This window comes from Myotis daubentonii, chromosome 5 (genome assembly GCF_963259705.1).
Source record: "Myotis daubentonii chromosome 5, mMyoDau2.1, whole genome shotgun sequence".
Classification (NCBI taxonomy): Eukaryota; Metazoa; Chordata; class Mammalia; order Chiroptera; family Vespertilionidae; genus Myotis; species Myotis daubentonii.
Window position 1 is genome coordinate 57,097,721 of NC_081844.1, and position 21,558 is coordinate 57,119,278.

Sequence of the window (21,558 nt, forward strand, 5' to 3'; positions counted from 1 at the left end):
CCACGCTGAAAGGGGTGTGACCAGCTGCTAACAGCCATCAGCCTGTCATCCAGGCTGGCCAGGCACCCCAGTGGGGACCCCCAACCTGAAGGGGGTGTGACCAGCTGCAAACAGCCATCAGCCCCTAATCCAGGCTGGCCAGGCACCCAAGCAGGACCCCCACCCTGATCCGGGACACCCTTCAGGGCAAACCAGCCGGCTCCCACCCGTGCACCAAGCCTCTAGCCTATATAGTAAAAGGGTAATATGCAAACTGACCCTAATAGCAGAAAGACTGGGAATGACTGGTCACTATGACACACACTGACCACCAGGGGGCAGACGCTCAATGCAGGAGCTGCCCTCTGGTGGTCAGGGCGCTCTCACATGGGAGGAGCTCTGCTCAGCCACAAGCCAGGCTGATGGCTGCCAGTACAGTGGTGGTGGTGGAAGCCTCTCCAGCCTCCTCAGCAGCACTAAGGATGTCCAACTGCAGTTTAGGCCTACTCCCCGCTGGCAAGTAGACATCCCCTGAGGGCTACCGGACTGCCAGAGGGATGTCTGATTGCCATCTTAGGCCCAATCTCCCGGGGAGCAGGCCTAAGCCAGCAGGTGGTCATCCCCTGAGGGGTCCCAGACTGCGAGAGGGCACAAGCCGGGCTGAAGGACACACACCCCCACCCCCCGAGTGCACATATTTTTGTGCACCGGGCTTCTAGTCTACACTAATAAAAGAGAAAAATGGTAATTGGCGTACGGCGATACCCTTTTCATTGGCTAATCAGGGCTATATGCAAATTAACTGCCAACTAAGATTGGCAGTTAACTGCCAACAAGATGGCGGTTAATTTGCATATGTAGGCACAATGCAGGGAGGCGAAAGGGAAAGCAGGAAGAAGCCCCCTGCCACTGACAGTGATCGGAAACCCAGGGGGGAGCTAAGAGCTGGGGGGCAGGGCAAAGGCGGCCCTGGGCCGCCTTTGCCCTGCCCCCCAGCCATGATCAGAGAATCAGGCGCCTTTGCCGCCCTGGTCAGTGATAGCAGGAAGTAGGGGTGGAGCCAGCGATGGGAGCTGGGCATGGTCGAAGCTGGCAGTCCCGGGAGCTAGGGGTCCCTTGCCTGGGCCTAAAGCGAAGCCCACGATCACGGGGCCACTGCAGCTGCAGGTCCCCGCTGCCCATGCCGGACGCCTCAGCCAGAGGCGTCAGGCCTGGGCAGGGGCGGAGCCTGCAACCGCGGGGAGCTGGGGGTCCCCTGCCCAGGCCTGACACCTCTGCCGGAGGCCTCAGGCCTGGTCAAGGGGCCGATCCGGTGATTGGTGATCGGAGGGTGATGAGGGTCAACTCCTCTGGCCGAGGCATCAGGCCTGGGCGGGGGCCAGAGCCAGTGACTGGGGGGAGATTGGGGTCCCCTGTCCACGCCTGACACCTCTGGCAGAGGCGTCAGGCTTGGGCAACGGGCCGATCAGGCGATCGGAGGGTGATGGGGGTCTACGCCTCTGGCTGAGGCATCAGGCCTGGGCAAGGGGCAGAGCCAGCAATCGGAGGGGTCTGGGGGTCCCCTGCCCAGGCCTGAAGCCTGGGTCAGAGGCGTCAGGCTTGGGCGGGGGGTGGAGCAAGCGATCAGAGGGAGATGGGGGTCCCCTGCCCAGGCATGATTCCTTGGCCAGAGGCCTCAGGCCTGGGCGGGGGCCAGAGCCAGTGATTGGGGGGAGATGGGGGTCCCCTGTCCACGCCTGACACCTCTGGCAGAGGCGTCAGGCTTGGGCAACGGGCCGATCAGGCGATCGGAGGGTGATGGGGGTCTACACCTCTGGCTGAGGCATCAGGCCTGGGCAAGGGGCAGAGCCAGCAATGGGAGGGGTCTGGGGGTCCCCTGCCCAGGCCTGAAGCCTGGGTCAGAGGCATCAGGCTTGGGCGGGGGGTGGAGCAAGCGATCAGAGGGAGATGGGGGTCCCCTGCCCAGGCATGATTCCTGGGCCAGAGGCCTCAGGCCTGGGCGGGGGCCAGAGCCAGTGATTGGGGGGAGATGGGGGTCCCCTATCCATGCCTGACACCTCTGGCAGAGGCGTCAGGCTTGGGCAACGGGCCAATCCTGCGATCAGAGGGTGATGGGGGTCTATGCCTCTGGCTGAGGCATCAGGCCTGGGCAAGGGGCAGAGCCAGCAATCGGAGGGGTCTGGGGGTCCCCTGCCCAGGCCTGATGTTTGGGCCAGAGGCATCAGGCCTGGGCTGGGGCAGAACCAGTGATGGGGGGAAATGAGGGTCCCCTGCCCAGGCCTGACGCCTCTGTCAGAGGCGTCAGGCCTGGGCAAGGGGCCAATCCTGCGATTGGAGGGTGATGGGGGTCAACTCCTGAGGACTCCCAGTATGTGAGAGGGGGCAGGCTGGGCTGAGGGACACTCCCCCCCACCCACACCCAGTGCACGAATTTCGTGGACCAGGCCCCTAGTCCTATATTATAAAACCCTAATATGTAAATCAACCAAACAGTGGAACTACCAGTCACTAAAATACGCACTGACCACCAGGGGGCAGGCGCTCAATGCAGGAGCTGCCCCCTGGTAGTCAGTGCGCTCCCACAGGGAGAGCACTGCTCAGCCAGAAGCCAGGCTCATGGCTGGGGAGCTCAGCTTTGATGGCGGTGGCGGGAGCCTCTCCCACCTCTGCAGCAGTGCTAAGGAGTGGCCAGCCCAAGCGGTAAGGAGCAAGCAGGTGAGCTGTTAGGAGAGAGGGATCCCAGATTGTGAGAGGGTGCAGGCCTGGCTGAGGGACCTCCCCCGGCCCCCCGCATGAATTTCGTGTATCATGCCTCTAGTATATAATGAGTATTATAAAGGGGAACCTGCATCTGTCATGACTCAAAGTCATCTCTTTGTATTTTGATTCCCCAATAACTAACACTACCCACTCCTCTAATTTTCTCTGTTCTTATCTGTCATATTTTTTCCTATCAATTTAAAGATTTGATTTACACATTCTATTCAATCACCAGCAAAGTACTCATTTTCAGCCGAAAGAAAAGCATTAGATACTGAAACTAATAAGAAATGGTGCACACATGATAGAAAGTTGGTATATGGCCAGGGAACCTCCAATACAAGCATGTCATAGCTTGTATTGTCTTTCTCCACACCCTGCTTACTAAGGAGCTTCCCTTGAGGAAGGAGTTGTACAAAAGATAGCATCAACTTTAATTTGATAAGAACTGTCAGTCTAAGTATAACCAAAGATGAAAGAGATAAATTCTATAGTTATTTATCTTAGATCTTTTCTCATCCCCACTCTGTATCTCTGGTTAAGATGATCTAGACCAGATTTGGTCAGAGAATGAGGGATCATTTCTACGTCCAGGACTTCTCAATCAATTTCAGCCTTGAGAGATCTTAGAATTGAAAAGGAATTGCCTCGGTTTCTTTGTCAGGTTCACCTCCAGTCTCTTGAGCCAAAATGAATTGTCTGCCATCCAATTATTAGAACAACTTAATGGTTCTTTGTTATCAGTTCGACATTTTTAGTTGTAGATGACCACAAAACAAATCCTGATTAGACTTTGGAAATAAAGACTGAAGTGGAATGGTGGCAATTACATAGAAATCAGTGCTTCACTGTACAGAAACTACCTTCTTCCCAGCCTTCTCATCTTTTGCCTTTCATGCTTGGGGAAATTCATTTTCAAGGTTGGAGAGTAAAATAAAATCTAAACTTTACTAAAATGTTGTAATGCTTTGATTTAGCCAGAGAACTTTCTTTTTCAGTCAAATCCTATTTAAATATCCATAGCAACTCTACCTTTGAATATAGAAACTAATTCACAGATCACTGCTTTAGCTTACATTTAGGTACCAACCTTGAAGATGCCATAGCATTCTAATAAATTAAAACATTCTTTTGGTGTCACTATCAATGTTATACATCTGCTTCAGTCACAAAATCAAACTAGAAATTATTTCTAATTATTTAGAACATTAGAACATTTAGAAAAATTTGTAAATGTGTAATGCTTTTGGAACCAATTATAAGTCCTTAAAAGTTGGTCACTTTTGTTCTGTGTGATTAAAATCTAGTAAAGATTAAATAATAATTGACAAAAATTATAATATTGGCTTTTCCTTGTTTATGTACAGTCTAGAAAAATAGAAACCCATACAAATCAAGCAAGAAAAATCAAGTGCCAATTTTAATTTTTCTTTTGCAATAATTATCTCTATAGTTCTTGGAGTTTAGAATCATCTTTTAGAAGCCTATGTTGGGGCCTAAATATTCAGATTATTACAGACAAAATATTCTTATTGTTTCCAAATAGTATCATTTTATTCAGATATTTGAATAATAAATATCAATATAATTACAGCTTATCTTCTTCTAGCTAAAAAACAAACCAAAATACTAATTACAATTCCTCCTGGACTTCATTTCTAACCTCCATATTTATATGCTTCTGAACCTTTTCCAGTGCATCCAAATCTGTTGTAAGTTTTAGAAATAGTGCAGTCACTAAAGTTAGTATTAAATGTGGCAGGGAAAATGTTATCAGTCCAATTAAGAACATACTATTCATTATAAAATTTCCTAAAGCAACTGGATTGTAATAACTACATATATTTATGCAATTAATAACAATACTTTATAAGCCTTTAAAAGACATATTGTTTAATGTATAAAGCTAACTCTTTTTATTTTGGGAGGAAACACCATAATAATGGGCCATGGCAATTTCTAATATTGTACAATGCTTTATTTCTAATTGTAACAGATCTTTAAGGAGATCAGATTTGCAAACATCTGAGAGATCTTGTCCCACTTTCATATATTATCCTAAGTGCACTAAGATAAACTGTTTTGACCACATGGCAATGCCCACCCAAGTCCTTTACTTTAGACCCTCTCTCAGTGGGCCAAGACTACTGAGGTAACTACTGCTAGAGCCATAGATGCTGCTTCATGATTGGGGGTGGGGGGACAGTGGAGCCATGTTCACTCTTTGACAAAACCATAATGTTATATTTTAAACTGCAAAGAAATCCTACTACTTTGAAAACCAGAAGAGCCAGATGTGGTAACATAGTTGTCTATACATCTCTTTGGCCCCTAAGCAGTGTGGATGGATTATACAGAACTGCTCTTTTTGCTCTGAGCCTTCTCAATGAATAATCTAAGTAACATCCATGCTGAACCCTTGTCCCTGACACCTAAAACTTGAAGGAATTTTCCATTTGTTGTTTGTTCATTGTTTCTCAAACTTTGTGTGAAGAGAAGCTATATTGAAATATCTGGATTCGAAAGAATATATGCACCTCTATATTCATTGCAGCATTATTCACAAAAGCCAAGATTTGGAAACAGCCCTAGTGTCCATCAGTAGATGAGTGGATAAAAAAGTTGTGGTGCATTTATGTAAGAGAATACTACTCAATCATAAAAAAGAAAATCTTACCCTTTGCTATAGCAAGGATGGACCTATTATGCTATATGTAATAAGCCAGTCAGAGAAAGACAAGTATCATATGATCTCAGTCATATGTGGAATCTAATGAAAAAAAATAAACTTACAAAAAAATAGAAACAGACTCATAGATAGAGAACATATTTACAGCTGTCAGAGGGGCGTGGGGTTGCGGGGCTAGGTTAAAAGGATGAAGTTATTAAGCAAAAAAATATAAATAAATAAAATGAAAAAAAAAAAGCTTTGAAATACTACTTGGCCGTAAAAATACAGAAATCTTACTTTTTGCAGCAACATAGATGGACCTGGAGAATGTTATGCTAAGTGAAATAAGCCAGTCAGAGAAATACCATATGATTTCACTGATATGTGGAATCGAAGAACAAAATAAACTAATAAACAAATAGAAACAGACTCATAGATACAGAGAACAGACTGACAGTTGTCAGTGGGGAGGGATTTAGGGGCTGGGTGAAAAAGATGAAGGGATTAAGCAAACAGCAACAACAACCTCATAGATACAGATAACAGTATGGTGATCTGTAGAAGAGGGGAAGGTAGAAGAGAGAGAGGTAGAAGAGGGAAAGGCAAAAGAGGGTAAATGGTGACAGAAGACTTGACTCTGGGTGGTAAGCACACAATATAATATACAGATGATGTATCATAAAAATGTATACTTGAAACCTATATAATTTTATTAACTAATGTCACCCCAATATATCAATATTTTCTTGAAAGGAACATTGATAACTTGGCTTTGACTATTAGACAGCCTCAGATCTTTTAATTATCCATTATTCTTCTCTCCTGTTCAATTGTAATTTCTCTCCGATCATTTTTTTCACAGTTTTAAATGTTCACACTAATATAATAGTACATATACTAAAAATAGAGAAAGAAATATCTGGAGAAATTTGTGTGTGTGTGTGTGTGTGTGTGTGTGTGTTAAAAAGAACCTTTATTATACATTTATAGTAGCCCCTCGTGTTCTCATGCTTTCTTGCCAGATGCCTTGGGAGCAGCAGGTGCTTTCTGGGCTGGGGCTTTCGGACCCTTATGAGCTTCTGGAGGTGCTGCCTTCTGGCCTGCAGGTTTCTGGGCGGGAACCTTCTGGGCTGGAGCCTTCTTGCCTGCAGCGGTCACCTTTTTTGCTGGAACCTTTGCAGCAGCTGGTGCAGCTACAGCGGCACCTTTAGCAGCAGGTGCTTTTTTGGGAGAAGCTTTCAGGAGAGCTGCCTTTTGAAGCCTCCTAACTTCAAGCTTGATTATTCGGTTCCTCATTTTCTTTGCCTTCATTACTTTGTAACAATCAAAATCTGTCATCTTGGCTTTCTTTTCTCTGGCTTCAAATTCTTGGCCCATCTGTGGCTGCCCATTTTGTATTGATGTCTGCCTTCTCTCAGGCTTGTCGAAGGTACTTCTGGAGGGCACTGTGTGGGAACTTAAGGATGAAGTCAGTGAGCTGCATGCATTTGAAAGGCATAGCCTGTCTCCTTACTTGAGTGCAAGGTCCATCAACCAAAGCCCTGTTCTGATCGATAACATCTACGATCGCGACCAGCTTCCCGGCATGAGGCCCGAAGAAGACATAGGCCACCCGGCCAACCTCCACGAAGCGCCTGAACACCATGTTGGTGGTGCTTGGCGAGAGCATCTGGAGAAATTTGAAGGAAATAAAGAACGACTTCAATCGTGGGGAGAGATATGTGCTTCCCCTCTCCTAAATTGAGATGGTTCTTTCCTCTGCTCAGTCACATTAAATATCCATATATCTCCAAAGCCTTAAAAGCTTTATCGTGTACAAGTGTATTGGGTTAGGCAACATGGTAAGATCTTAGCATGCAAACTTAAGATCAATATTTTCAGCATTAGTTTGTAACCATTAAGAATTTGAGTTGGCCGAAACCGGTTTGGCTCAGTGGATAGAGCGTCGGCCTGCGGACTGAAAGGTCCCAGGTTCGATTCCGGTCAAGGGCATGTACCTGGGTTGCGGCTGCATCCCCAGTGGGGGATGTGCAGGAGGCGGCTGATCGATGTTTCTCTCTCATCGATGTTTCTGACTCTCTATCTCCCTTCCTCTCTGTAGAAAATCAATAAAATATATTTTTTTAAAAAAAGAATTTGAGTTGGACGTAATGCAAGCTGGAAGCTTACTGATCTCATTTGCACAGCTAAGATCTATTATCTTCTACTTGTCACCATGTACACAGTACAAATCATGAGGTGTTACATATTGTGTTTCCCTGTGAAAAAATAGTCCTCAAATGAGAGGGAATTCCTACTTCTAGAGGCAGAAGTGAAAGAGAATGTGAAACAACCTAAGAAAGTCATGGGTCTTAGATTATAAAAAGTTTAATGGGGAAAATAATTTGTTATTGTCATATTCAGAAATCTGAATATTTACAAAGCCTTGAGATGGTTCTCTTTTGAATTTAAAGTCTGTTGTGAAAGTAGGATTTTTAAGTAATCATAATATTATACCACAGCAAACTATGAGACTGCAATTTTAAGAAAGCAAGCATAACAAATTTTGTCACCACGTCATCAAAGAGAACAAGTTGCAAACATAAATGTTTTATGAGGAAACAACATAGAGATGGAATATCAATTTAGTCTCCATCCAGCTTTGGCTTGATTTTCACTCACCACAAGGTTTTGGAATCTTGTGTGTTAATACAGGTGAAATGAATGGATTTGGGGTATTTTCCATCAAAAAGATCTCTTGTACATTTGGACATAATTTTAGCTATATCTATAGACTCAAAACCATGTATAAATGAAAGAAAACTCAAGCATAAAATCTGCTTCCTATCTGACTGGTTTATTTTCTTTGGCTCCAGTGGTTACTAAGTGCCTTACCATTTTTTTATGTACGATCAAAAGAGCAAGTGTCTTTAGACATAGAATGTATATGATTATATCAATGGTAAGTTGCAGTCCTGAAAAGTTCTGCAGACAATTACAATAGGTGAAAAAGAGTACAGAAATTATTTGGAGAATTGAGAACATTTCATTACTCTTTGGAGTGCAGCCATAGCTGGCCAACATAAACCTTTTTGTGAGCGGCACTCATCTGGCCTTTATAGACAAGCACTGAATTCCCTGTAAGCAGTGTCATCCATCTGGCTTTATGAATGTGCGATGTGCTGGGTTCAACATAAATAATAACATCTGTCTACAAATAAACCAAAGCCAATTGATAAAGATATATCTACATATCTCTGTGACTTAAATAATGGGGTGAAATTACTGATAAAGATAAGTGGTGGTGTTGCTTTATCTCCCCCACCACTACCATCATCTATAGTTATTTCAACATCTTCCTTTAGCCTTACAAATGCTTCAGAAAATACAAATTATTTAATGGCTGTGTGTGTGTGTATGTGTGTGTGTGTGTGTAAAGTAGACCGTCATGATTTTTTTTTCACCTGTTCTGTGATTGCTCAAATGTTTATAGTTGTGTGTTTTGTTTTTTTAATCTTGCAATGAGAGGAGGTTAACTTTCCAAAGCCTATGTTAATTTTCAACAATCTTTCTGGAAGTAAATAATGTTGAAGAACCTGTGTGGCATGTAATAGTGAGGTTCTCTTTACCAACTTGTGTGCTCTACACAAGAATTGAAGTATTTTCAATTTATATTCCTGAACACTCAAACAATTTATCAAAGAACATGCTCATTACCAGAGCAAGAAGCGATTAGTCATATTAAACGTTCAAGATATTGAATGAAACAGAGCAGTTTAGAAAGTTGTAATGTAAACACACAATAATTAATTCTTATCACTCTAATAGTTTAACTGCACGACATCAGAGCTTTCATTGGACAGAATATGCAGTGTTTGCTTTAGTAACTAAACCAAAGCTTTTGCACTTACAGAACAACTGCAGTGTTACATAAAATTAGTCATTTGTTAGAGAACTGAATAGGGTTCTTGTGTCACCCTCTCAAGTCAGTGTCAAAATAGACTACATTGGGTAGCCTGGAGTTTTACCACATAGCAATACACTGACCAAAATATTAAAATGAAGTATTAGTAACAACAATCAGAAAATGCTCCTTGATGGATAATAATCTAATGCACCCTGAATCATTTCTCCAGACCTAGAACCAAGGAAAGTTGCTCTGGATATACTGACATGAATGATACGTTGTGGTTCCTGGTTTTCTTCTCCAGAGGGGAAAGAAAACTGAGATGTTTGTTGCTGACAAAATTCTGCTTTTGATTTAAGGCAACACATACAATTACTCATAAATACTTTGTGGAATCAAGATAAATACATTTTCTTCTCCCAGCTATTTACTTTATTAAAATTAGAGCCCCTAAAGGCTATTCCTATAATACTCTCCTAGCTCTCTCAGAAAGGTGTCTTTTAACTAAAATGGTCAAGTCGAAGGATTTATTTCCTGAAGTTATTCCTTTGATTACCATTCAGTCAGCGCTGGGGTCATTTGTATCAAACATTTAGAGAACAACCACAAGAGGAAGAGTGCTACCCTTTCTCCTGCACAGTCATTGTCTGAGAGAATCATTGTCATTGATTTCATACTCATTTAGGAAAACCATGGCTTTGCCCCCATCATCCTGGTGTCCTTTAGAACCACTGATGAAATAGGCAGAGGGTCATTTCTCAATTACATTGATTATTTCTAAACCATTCTAATAGTCTATTAATTCCCTTCCAGGAGGCAATATAATATGTCATGTAAATTAAATACACAAACAAGAGCAGACTCACACATACATACACATAGGAGCCACAGCTAATTATATTTTAAATACAGAATTCTTATTTTGCACAATTGAAAAGTTGTTCCAAAAGTTCAGACCAAACAATTAAAAAGGATAATGATATAGTCTACAGCTTTCAGAGGCAAACAATGGAATTTCTCTTATCAAACATTCCACTAATTCCTCTATGTTTTTTTGGACAAATGAAATAAAAATGTCAATGGAGCCTAACTCCATAAAATCACAATACCTCTGGTAAGCATAATACAATTTTTAAGACCTTAAAAATGCCATGAGTAGGAAATGGGTTTTAGTCACAAAACACAATCAAATTAGCTGTAGAAAGACCTTTGATATTGGATTTAGGACCTGGGTTCTAACCTTGATTATTCAGTTGATGAGCTGTCTGACTTTAGCCAAGTCATTCCCCTGCCCTTGTTATATAATGGGGAGAATAATTAAAATATATGATGATTATGTAGATTAAATGAAATAATGCATATGAATCTGCCAACCATAATGGCAGGCACATAGTAGATATTTGGTAGGCATTAGTACCTTTCTCAGTTATTTTGGTTTTTATATCCTTAGGTTGTAATGGCTATAAAGTCTTCTAAAAGCAATGGATAGAAGCCAGTCTGAACCAAAAATTTTTAATTGAAGTTAATTTTAAAATATCAAAATGAGAGGTGAAATTGTTCCTGATTTACTATTATTAAAAACAATAATTTAATTACTGTAGAGAAGAGGGAAAAAAAACCTATTCATTTCATGTCCAGAGGATTTCAACAAAGGTTCTCACCATTTTTCATGCAATGACCCAAGAGAAAAAAGAGGCTCCTTTCTACTCAGTGGTGTGGAGGCAAGTTTGAATTCCTAACAATGGAAGGCAGACAGACAACTCCCCAAAGAAATAACCACCTCTCTACCTGGAATCCTTTGATGTTAACTTCTGATAGGAATGCTAGGCTGATCCCAAACAAAAGAATCAACTTTTTTTCTAATTTACATTTTACCAAATCCAGGTTATTTGCACATTAAGAAAGCCACAAATGTTCACTTAATATACCTAACACTTTGGATGAGTTGACCAAAATAAACCAATGAGTTTATTTTGCTGAGAAAGTTTCACAATTCTTTTATTGAAAAGGGAAAGGATAATGTTGTTGGTCAGGTCACTGGGAAGTGGACTCTGAGAGGACTGAGATTTTCATTTGAAAGTTTATTGGGGAGTACCATGGGCACTACCCCACTGTGGGATGGTAAAAGAAGCAAGACTGGATAGAGAGAGAAGGTGAGCACCACAAACACCTCAGCCAATCTGTGGGTGCTCTGTAGCTAGGAGTGTTGATAGCAGAGTTGTCAAAAATTGGGCAAAGGAGTCTACCTTTATATTCTTCTCATCAACCATTTGATTCAGGCTCCCCTGGGAAGGAATGGCCCCCTTATTGAGGAGATGGGAATTTAGCTTTGCATTGTTGAGGGAGTGAGAAATTCAATCCCAGGAAGGAAAGATGGGGACCAGAGACTGTTTCTGAAGCTTGTACTTGGTGTTCTTCAATATGGTTGCTCTTACCCCACAGGCTTAGACTTAGTCACCAGTGTGGAGTTTCTTCCTATTATATTTTTAGGGACTGGGGAATAAGCAGTGTGTGGATCTTTAGACTCCTTAAGCCAAACCTGAGCCAGGACTTTATTATTTCCTATGTACTCTGTATCCAAAATTCCTCAAAATGTTTGGGTATTTCCCCTATTCTCAGTTTATAGTTATTAAGTAAATGTCCATAAATTTCTTTGTGGAAGTCCTAGGAGAATTATTTCCATATATACTTGTCATGATCTTGCTGTATCCTTCCTTCTGGAGATCTAGTCTGTCCCATGATGAGTTATGTATTGGTAAACTGGCTATCTTTCCTATCTTCAGATCAACAAAAAGGGTAGGGATTTTGACCTTTTATTGGGGAAGTTACCTAGCCTATTGATGATCTATTATTGATTTATTTTAATTGTGTAGATTGAGCAATACCTTTGCTGGTTTCCCATGTATCTTGCCCCAAGAGATGCCATATTCTATTAACCATCTCCTGAGCTCTCTGCACATCAGCTACCAGTGCAGCCTCACATCTCATTAGAGTAAGTGTACCCAACTGTATTTTCACATTTAATAATTAGCCTATATTATTTCAGGATCCTGTCATTACTTTCTGCTTTGGGAAGCTCAGTTTTGTCTAGGGAACTCCTGGCCTATGAAGCATCGACACCACAGAGTTCCTCTATGATGTTGATGCCTCTTGCCAAAGCGTTCTTTACTGTTTTGATAAATGGAATGTCCTCTGGGACTTCCCTTATAACATAGTCATTAGGCAGGATTTCCAGGCTTCCTTAGCATATCTACTTCCCTGAGCCTCTCGATCCCCTGATTACTGTCTGCTCCATAGCGTTGGCGTTCAACTTCACTTTATCTGGGCCATGATTTTTCTCAAGCTCTTAAGAGTAATTTCTAACTGTATGACAGCAGCAACTCTCTGGATACTTGATGGTAGGAGAGTTCTCCCATATTGGTAAATTCTCCCTTAGGAAATTTTCTTCTCTCTCTTTAGGCAACACAACACAACTACATTTTAGAAAATTTGGGAACACCCAAGAAACAGAGGATCCTATCAAAAGATTCAAAAGATTCCCCCAAATTAGATGACTTTATACAAAATGGACTAGGATTCCTAAGGTACAACAGTATTGTGAGAAAAACATTCTGAGTTCAAACAATAAAATCATTTATAAATCTAATACTATGTCAAGGAAATGAGTGCAATGGATAGAAATATAATTGGTTCATACTTTTTGCTGTGATTTTCCTATCTTTAGGTATTTTTCTCTTCCTTTCATTTAATAAAGGAAGAGAGAGAACCTTGTCCCACTGTAGTTTACAGATGGACTAGCTAATAATATAACCACTTGACTAGCACTGGTCTGTGGATGCCTTTCAGGGCCCAACACTGGTCTGTGGATGCCTTTCAGGACACAGTTTCCAATAAGAGCTGCCTTCAATAGAATAGAAAAAGGAAATGTGTAGAGATCATCTGAGATAGAAAGTAAGCATCTTCCTGAATTTTTCAGGCATGAAAAGGGAATTATATTCATCAAGGCAAGTCTGCATGGACACTGCCTGAGATAGACATTCACAGTCGCAATAGCTTCTAAAATGCCTTTGGAGCATTGCAGCTTTTTTCTCTTGATGCCAGCTGCCCCTTCTGCCCCAAATCCCAGACTACCAGCTCTGCCAATCTTTCCCATATGCTAGAATTAGAATGTGAATATTGAGGCCAAAGGGAGAGAAGAAAAAAAAAGGCCAATTTCCTAAAGGTCAACAGTATCAAAAAAGAGTCCTTCTGAACCTGCAAGAAAGTACATATAGCAGCCTAAACCACTGGAATGGAATTGGCCTCTTGAATACATATTTATTCATATATATCCAAAGTAAATTTGTTTTTTATTGTGCTTGGTATTTTGAGAAATTTAGTCTATATGCTTTTGAATCATTTATACTTAGATTATTAAAAAATGTTTTGTTAAATTAATTTGCCATTCAAAATCTTTAAAAGTATTTTTTCTCTTTAAGCTCCTTATTATTAAAAAATCAAATAAAGCAAACTATGATTTGAAAAGTATAACCAAGACTTGGAAACCTAACTGTGAATTTAGAGTAAAATCTCAACTTTGGTTCATGTTAAGCCCTCCTACTTGAGCCCTCCAGTGGCTTCTGGAACATAATTGCTGCTTTTCATCATGGACCCTTTCCAGCTCCCAAGTATCCTTCTTATGGGCCTCCAATGTGGCTCTTGGGTTACCACACTCTTCTTCCACAAAATTACAAGTCTTGCCATCAACGTGGCTGGAGAAAGGAAGTTATACACGTGTGAGTCTCTGTCTGTGAGGAAATGCCAACTAATAATGGATGTCATCCCTTGCTATGAGCACCTTATTCCTCATTCTTACTTATCACAGATTCTGTTTATATTTCCCACCCGCCCTTCCATTTCTCTTTCTCCCTTAGTTTTCCTGACCTTTGGTCCTTTTTTCTAACATACTGACTTTTTTAGAACTTAAGAAAGCTACTGAGGGCATGTGGGTTTGGGGCTGTAGATCTTCAGAATGGTTTAGGTATGATTGAAGAAGAGTGTCACAAAATTGACTGGAATAGAGTGTCCCCTCAACAATTAGTGGCAAGGCAAAGCATTGAGGCCTCTAGAGTCAGCCCCAAAGGCAGGTAAATAGTTGTCCTGGCCGTTCCCAAAAATGAAAACACTCTTGCAGTGGTCCTTTCGCCAGATGTTGAAAAGGAGGTCCACCAGCTCTATGAATACCTAATTCTACAAAATGCAACCAGAATTTCATCTTCAATCTCTCTGTATGAGATTGACTATGAATTCTCTGAAAATATTGAGAGCATATCAAAAGCATCTCAGTTCAAACCGCCCTTAGCGTTCATCTAGACAACCACAGAGCCTCTGCATGCACTATGGGCCCACAACGACTCCTTGCTTCTTCCGTTCCTCATTCTGCACAGCATTTGGGGTATATTTTTCAGAAGGCAAGTTTATGTCATTGCTCACTTCTCCCTCATAAAACTTATCAAGCCTTTGACTAGTTCTTGGAATAGAGATCAAAGTCCAGCCCCATGTTGCATCACTCTTCTCACTCTCCACACCCACCAGCTGCCCTTCTCTTTATTCCTCAGCCCTCCATGCTCCCTCCCATTGTGGGGTCACTACACTTGCAACACCTCCTTTGAGTACAATATACCCCCCAACTCCCACCCTCACTTCCTCACCTCTGCTCCACTCCTTACACTGTTAACTCCTACTCATTCTTCGGCTCTCAACTGAGGCATTATTTCCTAAGAGGAATTTTAAGCTCACTGTTAAATGGTCTTATTGTACAAATTCTATTACTTCAAAGTTCTTATGTTAGTATGAGTTACACCTTCTTGTGACTTTTATCACCCTTACATCATCAGCATAGGGCCTAACACATAAGATTCACTCAGTCATTGTTTATTAAATGAATAAGTGGACCATATATTACAACATGGCCTCATTTGGCCCCCAGCTATTGTTATCCATATACTGAACTAGATATGGGAGTATCATTTCTATAGACTTTGAAGTTTAATTTACATCTTGATAATGGTCTTTAAATAACAAACCCCAATGTTTTCCCTCTTTCCTCACTGAGGTATTGTTAAAATGATGTCAAGAAATTAAAAACTGTTGCTCTATGAAAGGACATATGCAAAGAGGATGACATGTGAATATCCTAAATACAGGCAACATATTTGACAAAGGATACAATCTAGAGTATAGACTATATAAAGAAGTCTAAAAACTCAACAGTAAAAACAAACAACTTAGTTAGAAAATGACAAAATACATGAGCAAACATTTCAGTGAAAAGAATGTACAGATGACAAGCACCAGGAAAGAGCTCTCTATATTACTTCATAAAACCACATGTATTATTTCATAAAATCACATTTATCTCAATAAAAATTAAATGGTATTGAGAAATTTTATCATTTTGCTTATTTCACCAACAGATGAATTCTATGCATAATACATTGGTAGGTACTGGAAACCCAGTAAATGCAAGATAGGACACATCTGTAGCTGTTTCAAACATATATTTCTTGTGCAAGGATGGAGAGGGAACCAGCTTTCAGACTGGTTTCATGCCTGGACTTAAAGATAGGTGGGGCTACTGCTGCCCAGCGCTCTCTGTGGCAGGTTATATATCCTTGGGATTCAAATGTAGGCAAAAGTAGTCCTAGATGTTATGGTGGGGACAGGCCAGGAATTCCAGCATTAAAGGAAATACTAGATGGAAGAAAAATGAATTAGAGTTGAGAATACTGATAGTGGCTTGGATTTCTATGGATTTGTGTAGCAGATGAAATAAATAGGGAGGGGTGGGTGGAGAAGGTGTTGATTACATGCAAGACTTGATGATAAGGTATCTGTATATTGATTTCAAGGCAAAGTCCCATCTGCTGCAGATGTGTGTATGTCTGCATATGTGTGTGCACATGTGTGTGTGTGTGAATTTATAATTTACATAATAGTAATCTCTATCTGTTTGGGCCTTGCTGTCTTAAAATTTTCATAAAGTGGTTATAGTTCAGAATTTTAGACAAATGCTGACAGTATTTTTGCTCTTTGATTTGGCACTAATTTAGACATTCACTTTTATACTTTTGATCCTGGGGCTTTTAATAAAGGCCCACATTCCCCTTAATTAAAAGCAGGATGGTAGGGCTTAATTTTACTACAGGGAATTCTAATAAGGCATCACCCAAATTATTATGAGCACTCATTAAATTTACCACAAACCTTTAAATATCTGTGATAATACTTCTCCTGGATTACATTCTGGTATAATGTTTAAGGAAATTCTGAGATTTTACCAGATAGTAAAACAGCAATGAAATAGCCACACTTAATTACTGAAAAATGATTGATTCATTTTCAGATGTAATTTCATGAAGTGAAATTTGATGGTGTGTTCTTAAGAGAGGCAAAATAACAACAACAACAACAACAACAAGAATACATGCTGCAAAAAAATGGGAAAGCAAGACCGAGACCATCAAAGACTGCAGAGAAAACATGCTAATTAGAAACTAGCTAATGGAATCTCACTGAAGGTCTCTGAAAGCTGCACCTTCTTTTTTCACAGGGCATTTGTAGCCCTGTGGCTACAGACTGTCAAAATGAGGACAAGGAAGTTTGCAATGGGCACACAATGATTATGATGTCACAGCTATAAATATTAAATAATAATAATAATAAAACACTAAAGCAGTAGGGTGATATACACAGAGCCAGGACAGGATTTGATTTCTCAAGAGCTAAGTAAGTACCAGCTGGGGAAAATGCCCAGGCCTTGAGAAAAGGATAGCAATGAAAAGAGTGTACTGCTATTATACTGAGAGCAGCTTTACAAGTCTCATCATACTTTCACGGTGGAAGAATCGGGTTACTTCTGGAAGGAGGTCTGTGATGAACCTTTGGGAACTTAAGTAGGAAATAGATTTAATAACTGTTGACCGTAACCCTGGTGGAGGCTGCACGCTCTCTCTGTAATAAGCTTAGCACATACCCAGTGGTACATTCTGTCCCTCGAAGCCCACTGTCCATTGCTTAACCTGCTTTTGTTTTCCACCTTATCTCTACCAATTTCCTTTAATTGGTCTGGATTACAATACTGATCTTAGGAGAAGAATGAGGCACAGAAATCAGGATTTTAAAAAGATTCCCAGGTGATTCTAATGTGCAGCCAAGGTTGAGAACCAGTTCTCTAGGCCAGTGGTCTGCAAACCGCAGCTCGAGAACCACATGCGGCTCTTTGGCCCCTTGAGTGTGGCTCTTCCACAAAATAACACGTGTGGTCAGGTCGCGCACGTACAGTGCGATTGAAACTTCATGACCCATGCGCAGAAGTCAGTTTTCGACCTGGGTGAGTCTATTTTGAAAAAGTGGCATTAGAAAAAATGGGGGGTGTCGGTTAGTCGGGCGACGGGAGACATGGCGCAGGCAGGCCGCGGGATAAGCAGCTCAGGGGAGGCGCATGCAATTAATGCACCAGTTGAGTGAGCCAGTCAGTCAGCAGTCTCATTGTGCAGTGGTTAGTGCTAGTCGCGTCTGCAGATTGCGCGCGGGTGACAAAAGTACCTACTCAAAGCATAAAGTTACCTGTATTTTTCCAACCAGCTGCAAATCCTACAGGTATTTTTGTCATCAATTTAAGAATTGTAATTATTTTGTGTTGGTGGCTTTATTATTATAAAACTAGAGGCCCGGTGCACAAAAATTTGTGCACTCGGGGGCGGGGGGAGACCCTCAGCCCGACCTGTGCCCTCTCTCAGTCTGGGACCCCTCGGGGGATAACGACCTGCTGGCTTAGGCCCGCTCCCCGGTGGCAGAGGGCAGGCCCAATCCTTAGGTGCAGCCCCTGGTCGGGCTCAGAGCAGGGCTGATTGGGGAGTTGGGGCACTGCCCCCTGTCATGCACAGAGCAGGGCGGATTGGGAGGTTGCGATGCCACCCTGTCACGTTCAGGGTAGGGCCAATTAGGGGGTTGGGGCACCGCCCCCTGTCACACTCAAGGCAGGGTCGATGGGGAGGTTGCAGGGCCACCCCCTGTCGCGCACAGAGCAGGGCCAATCAGGGGGTTGGGGTGCTGCCCCTTGTCACTCACAGAGCAGGGCCCATCAGGGGGGTTCGGGCTCCTTACCCTGTCACGCACAGAGCAGGGTAGATCAGGGGGTTGGGGAGCTCTCCCCTGTCACGCACAGAGCAGGGCCCATCAGGGGGTTGGGGAGCTCCCCACTGTCACTCACAGAGTAGGGCCAATAGGGGAGTTGGGGCACCGCCCCCTGTCACACACACAGAGCAGGGCGGATCAGGGGGTTGGGGTGCCGCCCCCTGTCATGCACAGAGCAGGACGGATCTGGAGGTTGCAATGCCACCCTCAGTAACGCTCAGGGTACGGCCGATTGGGGGGTTGGGGGACCGCCCCCTGTCACACTCAAGGCAGTGTCGATGGGGAGGTTGTGGCGCCACCCCCTGTCACGCACAGAGCAGGGCCAATCGGGGTTGGGGAGCTCCCCCCTGTCACTCACAGAGTAGGGCCAATAGGGGAGTTGGGGCACCGCTCCCTGTCACACACAGAGCAGGGCGGATCAGGGGGTTGGGGCGCCACACCCTGTCATACTCAGGGCAGGGCCGATGGGGAGGTTATGGCTCTACCTGGTCACACACAGAGCAGGGCCCGTGGGGGGGCGGTTGGGGCGCCGCCCTCTATCACCCACAGAGCAGGGCCAATCGGGGTTGGGGCGCGGCACCCTGTCACACACAGAGCCGCAGGGCAATCAGGGGTTTGGGGGGCTCCCCCATCAGGCACAGAGCAGGGCTGATCAGGGGGTTGGGGCACCTTCCCCTGTCACAAACAGAGTGGGGCGGTTAGGGAGGTTGTGGCCCCACCGCCTGTCAAACACAAAGCCGCAGGGCGATCAGGGGGTTTGGGCGCTACCCCCTGTCACACTGATCTCGGTGCCGGGAGGCCTCATGGCTCCGCTGATCCCGGTGCTGGGAGGCATATTACCCTTTTACTATATAGGATAGAGGCCTGGTGCATGGGTGGGGGCCAGCTGGTTTGCCCTAAAGGGTGTCCTGGATCAGGGTGGGGTCCCCACAGGGGTGCCTGGCCAGCCTGGATGATGGGATTATGGCTGTTTGCAGCTGGTCACACACCCTTCAGGGTGGGGGTCCCCACTGGTGTGCCTGGCCAGTCTGGGTGAGGGGCTGAGGGCTGTTTTCAGGCTGGTGGATGACTGAAGCTCCCAACTGCTCCTTTTTTTCTTTTTCTTTTTTATTCTGGGCCAGCTTTAGCTCTGAGGCTTGGCTCCAGCTCTTAGGCCTCGGCTGCTGAAAGCAGGTATCTGGTTTGTTTGGGTTCTGTAATCGAAACACTGTTTCAACTACAGCTCTGAGATCCCGGCTGGCTGAAAGCAGGTTTCTAGGGTTTTGTTTAGCTTCTATATTTGTAACAATGTTTCAAACTGCAAGCTCAGAGGCCGGCAGCGGCAGGCGGGGAACGTTGGAGTCCTCCATCACTGAAGCAAGCAAGCCTCATGTTCGCTTCAAGCTGCCTGGCTGCTGGCCGCCATCTTGGCTGGCAGTTAATTTGCATATCACCCTGATTAGCCAATGGGAAGGGTAGTGGATGTACAGCTAATTACCATGTTTCTCTTTTATTAGATAGGATGAAACATTTTTTAGGTGCCTCGTTTGACATGGCTACAAAGAAAAATCAAAGAAAAACGGAAGACGAAAACTGTGAATTTAAAGTTGAATGGACCGAGACTTTCACGTTTATTCAAAACTTAAATGGCCTTCCGACCTGTCTTATTTGTCAGGAAAAATTGGCGCATAACAAAAAATCAAATTTGGAGAGACACTTTACAACTAGACACATGGTATTTAGTACTAAATATTCTGTCGGTGATGCAAGGAAGAAAGCAGTTGAGGAACTTCAGAAGAGTCAGGAAAAATCAAGTTCTGTATTTAATTACTGGATGCAATCTTCCAACAATGTTAATATTGCAAGTTTTGTGGTTAGTCAAGAGATTGCTAAGAGAGGAAAACCATATACAGATGGCGAATACATAAAAAGTTGTTTTATAAGTGCATCCGAAGAGCTCTTTCGGGATTTTAAGAACAAAGCGGATATTCTAAAAAAAATTAAAGAGTTACCATTGTCTGCTAAAACTGTGAAAGATAGAACAGTCAAAATGTCTTTGAATATAATTAGGAGTACCCTAATTAAGTTAATAACAATGTACCTACCTATATAGTTTAAGTTTAAAAATTTTGGCTCTCAAAAGAAATTTTCAATCAATTGTACTGTTGATATTTGGCTCTTTTGACTAATGACTTTGCCGACCACTGATCTAGGCAGTCAGAAGGCCCACATTTCTCTTCAAACATTATTCTCAATTCAGATATAGAAACAGGATCCAGCTAGATGTATCGAGGGTCCCCTTGTCCGGTCTCAGAGTTTCCTTAAATCTTAGACTTTTTGTGGCTCTGATCATATTTTCCTGGCTTGAAACTGAAAATTTTAGGATGATTTTTTTTTCTTTTTCCCTTCCCTGTCTTTCACACCTGTTAGTTCATTTGAATGTTTGCTTCGTTTTTCTTATATGAATCTAACCTGATAGGATTTATTCACAGAGTAAAGCTTAATAAAATTTCTGATTCTGTTTGATTGGGATATAATCACTCACTGACAGTTACTATGGGCTTCTGCATTGTTTGTGCTTTTTTCTTTCTGGCAAATTTTGCACATGCAGAGGCTCACAGATGTGGGCATACAGACATGGACCCACACATGAACATTCCATGTATTTATGGTTTCTTCATGAAAGGAGGACAAATGCTGACAGTATTTTTACTCTTTGATTTGGCACTAATTTAGACATTCACTTTTACACTTTTGATCCTGGGGCTTTTAATAACAATAAACTACATCAATAGAGCATTCCTAGCATCAGGGTTCCATCACTTCACCCTTAACCAAGGACACTGTTTTATTTTCCCAGGTCCACTACTAACCTTCTGCTTTTGCATCTGTGATTCTCAGTCTGTATCTCAGAGAATTCAGGGTTATTATGCATTAGGGAGCACCCAGGGCTTTATTTTAAAGTAGGCTCTTACTATCATTTATGTACTAGAGGCCCAGTGCATGACATTCATGCACTGCTCTCTCACAGTCCGGCACCCCACGGGGGGCCTTGGTGCCGCCTCAGAGGTGGGAAGGGCTCCCGCCACCGCCACTGCCCTCGCCA

At 42.9% G+C, this 21,558-nt stretch overlaps 1 pseudogene; it reads right to left on the minus strand.

Annotated features, from left to right (window-relative positions):
• Window positions 1-6,366: 6,366 nt before the first annotated feature.
• On the minus strand, window positions 6,367-7,070 carry LOC132235473 (large ribosomal subunit protein eL14-like; annotated as a pseudogene).
• Window positions 7,071-21,558: the final 14,488 nt, after the last annotated feature.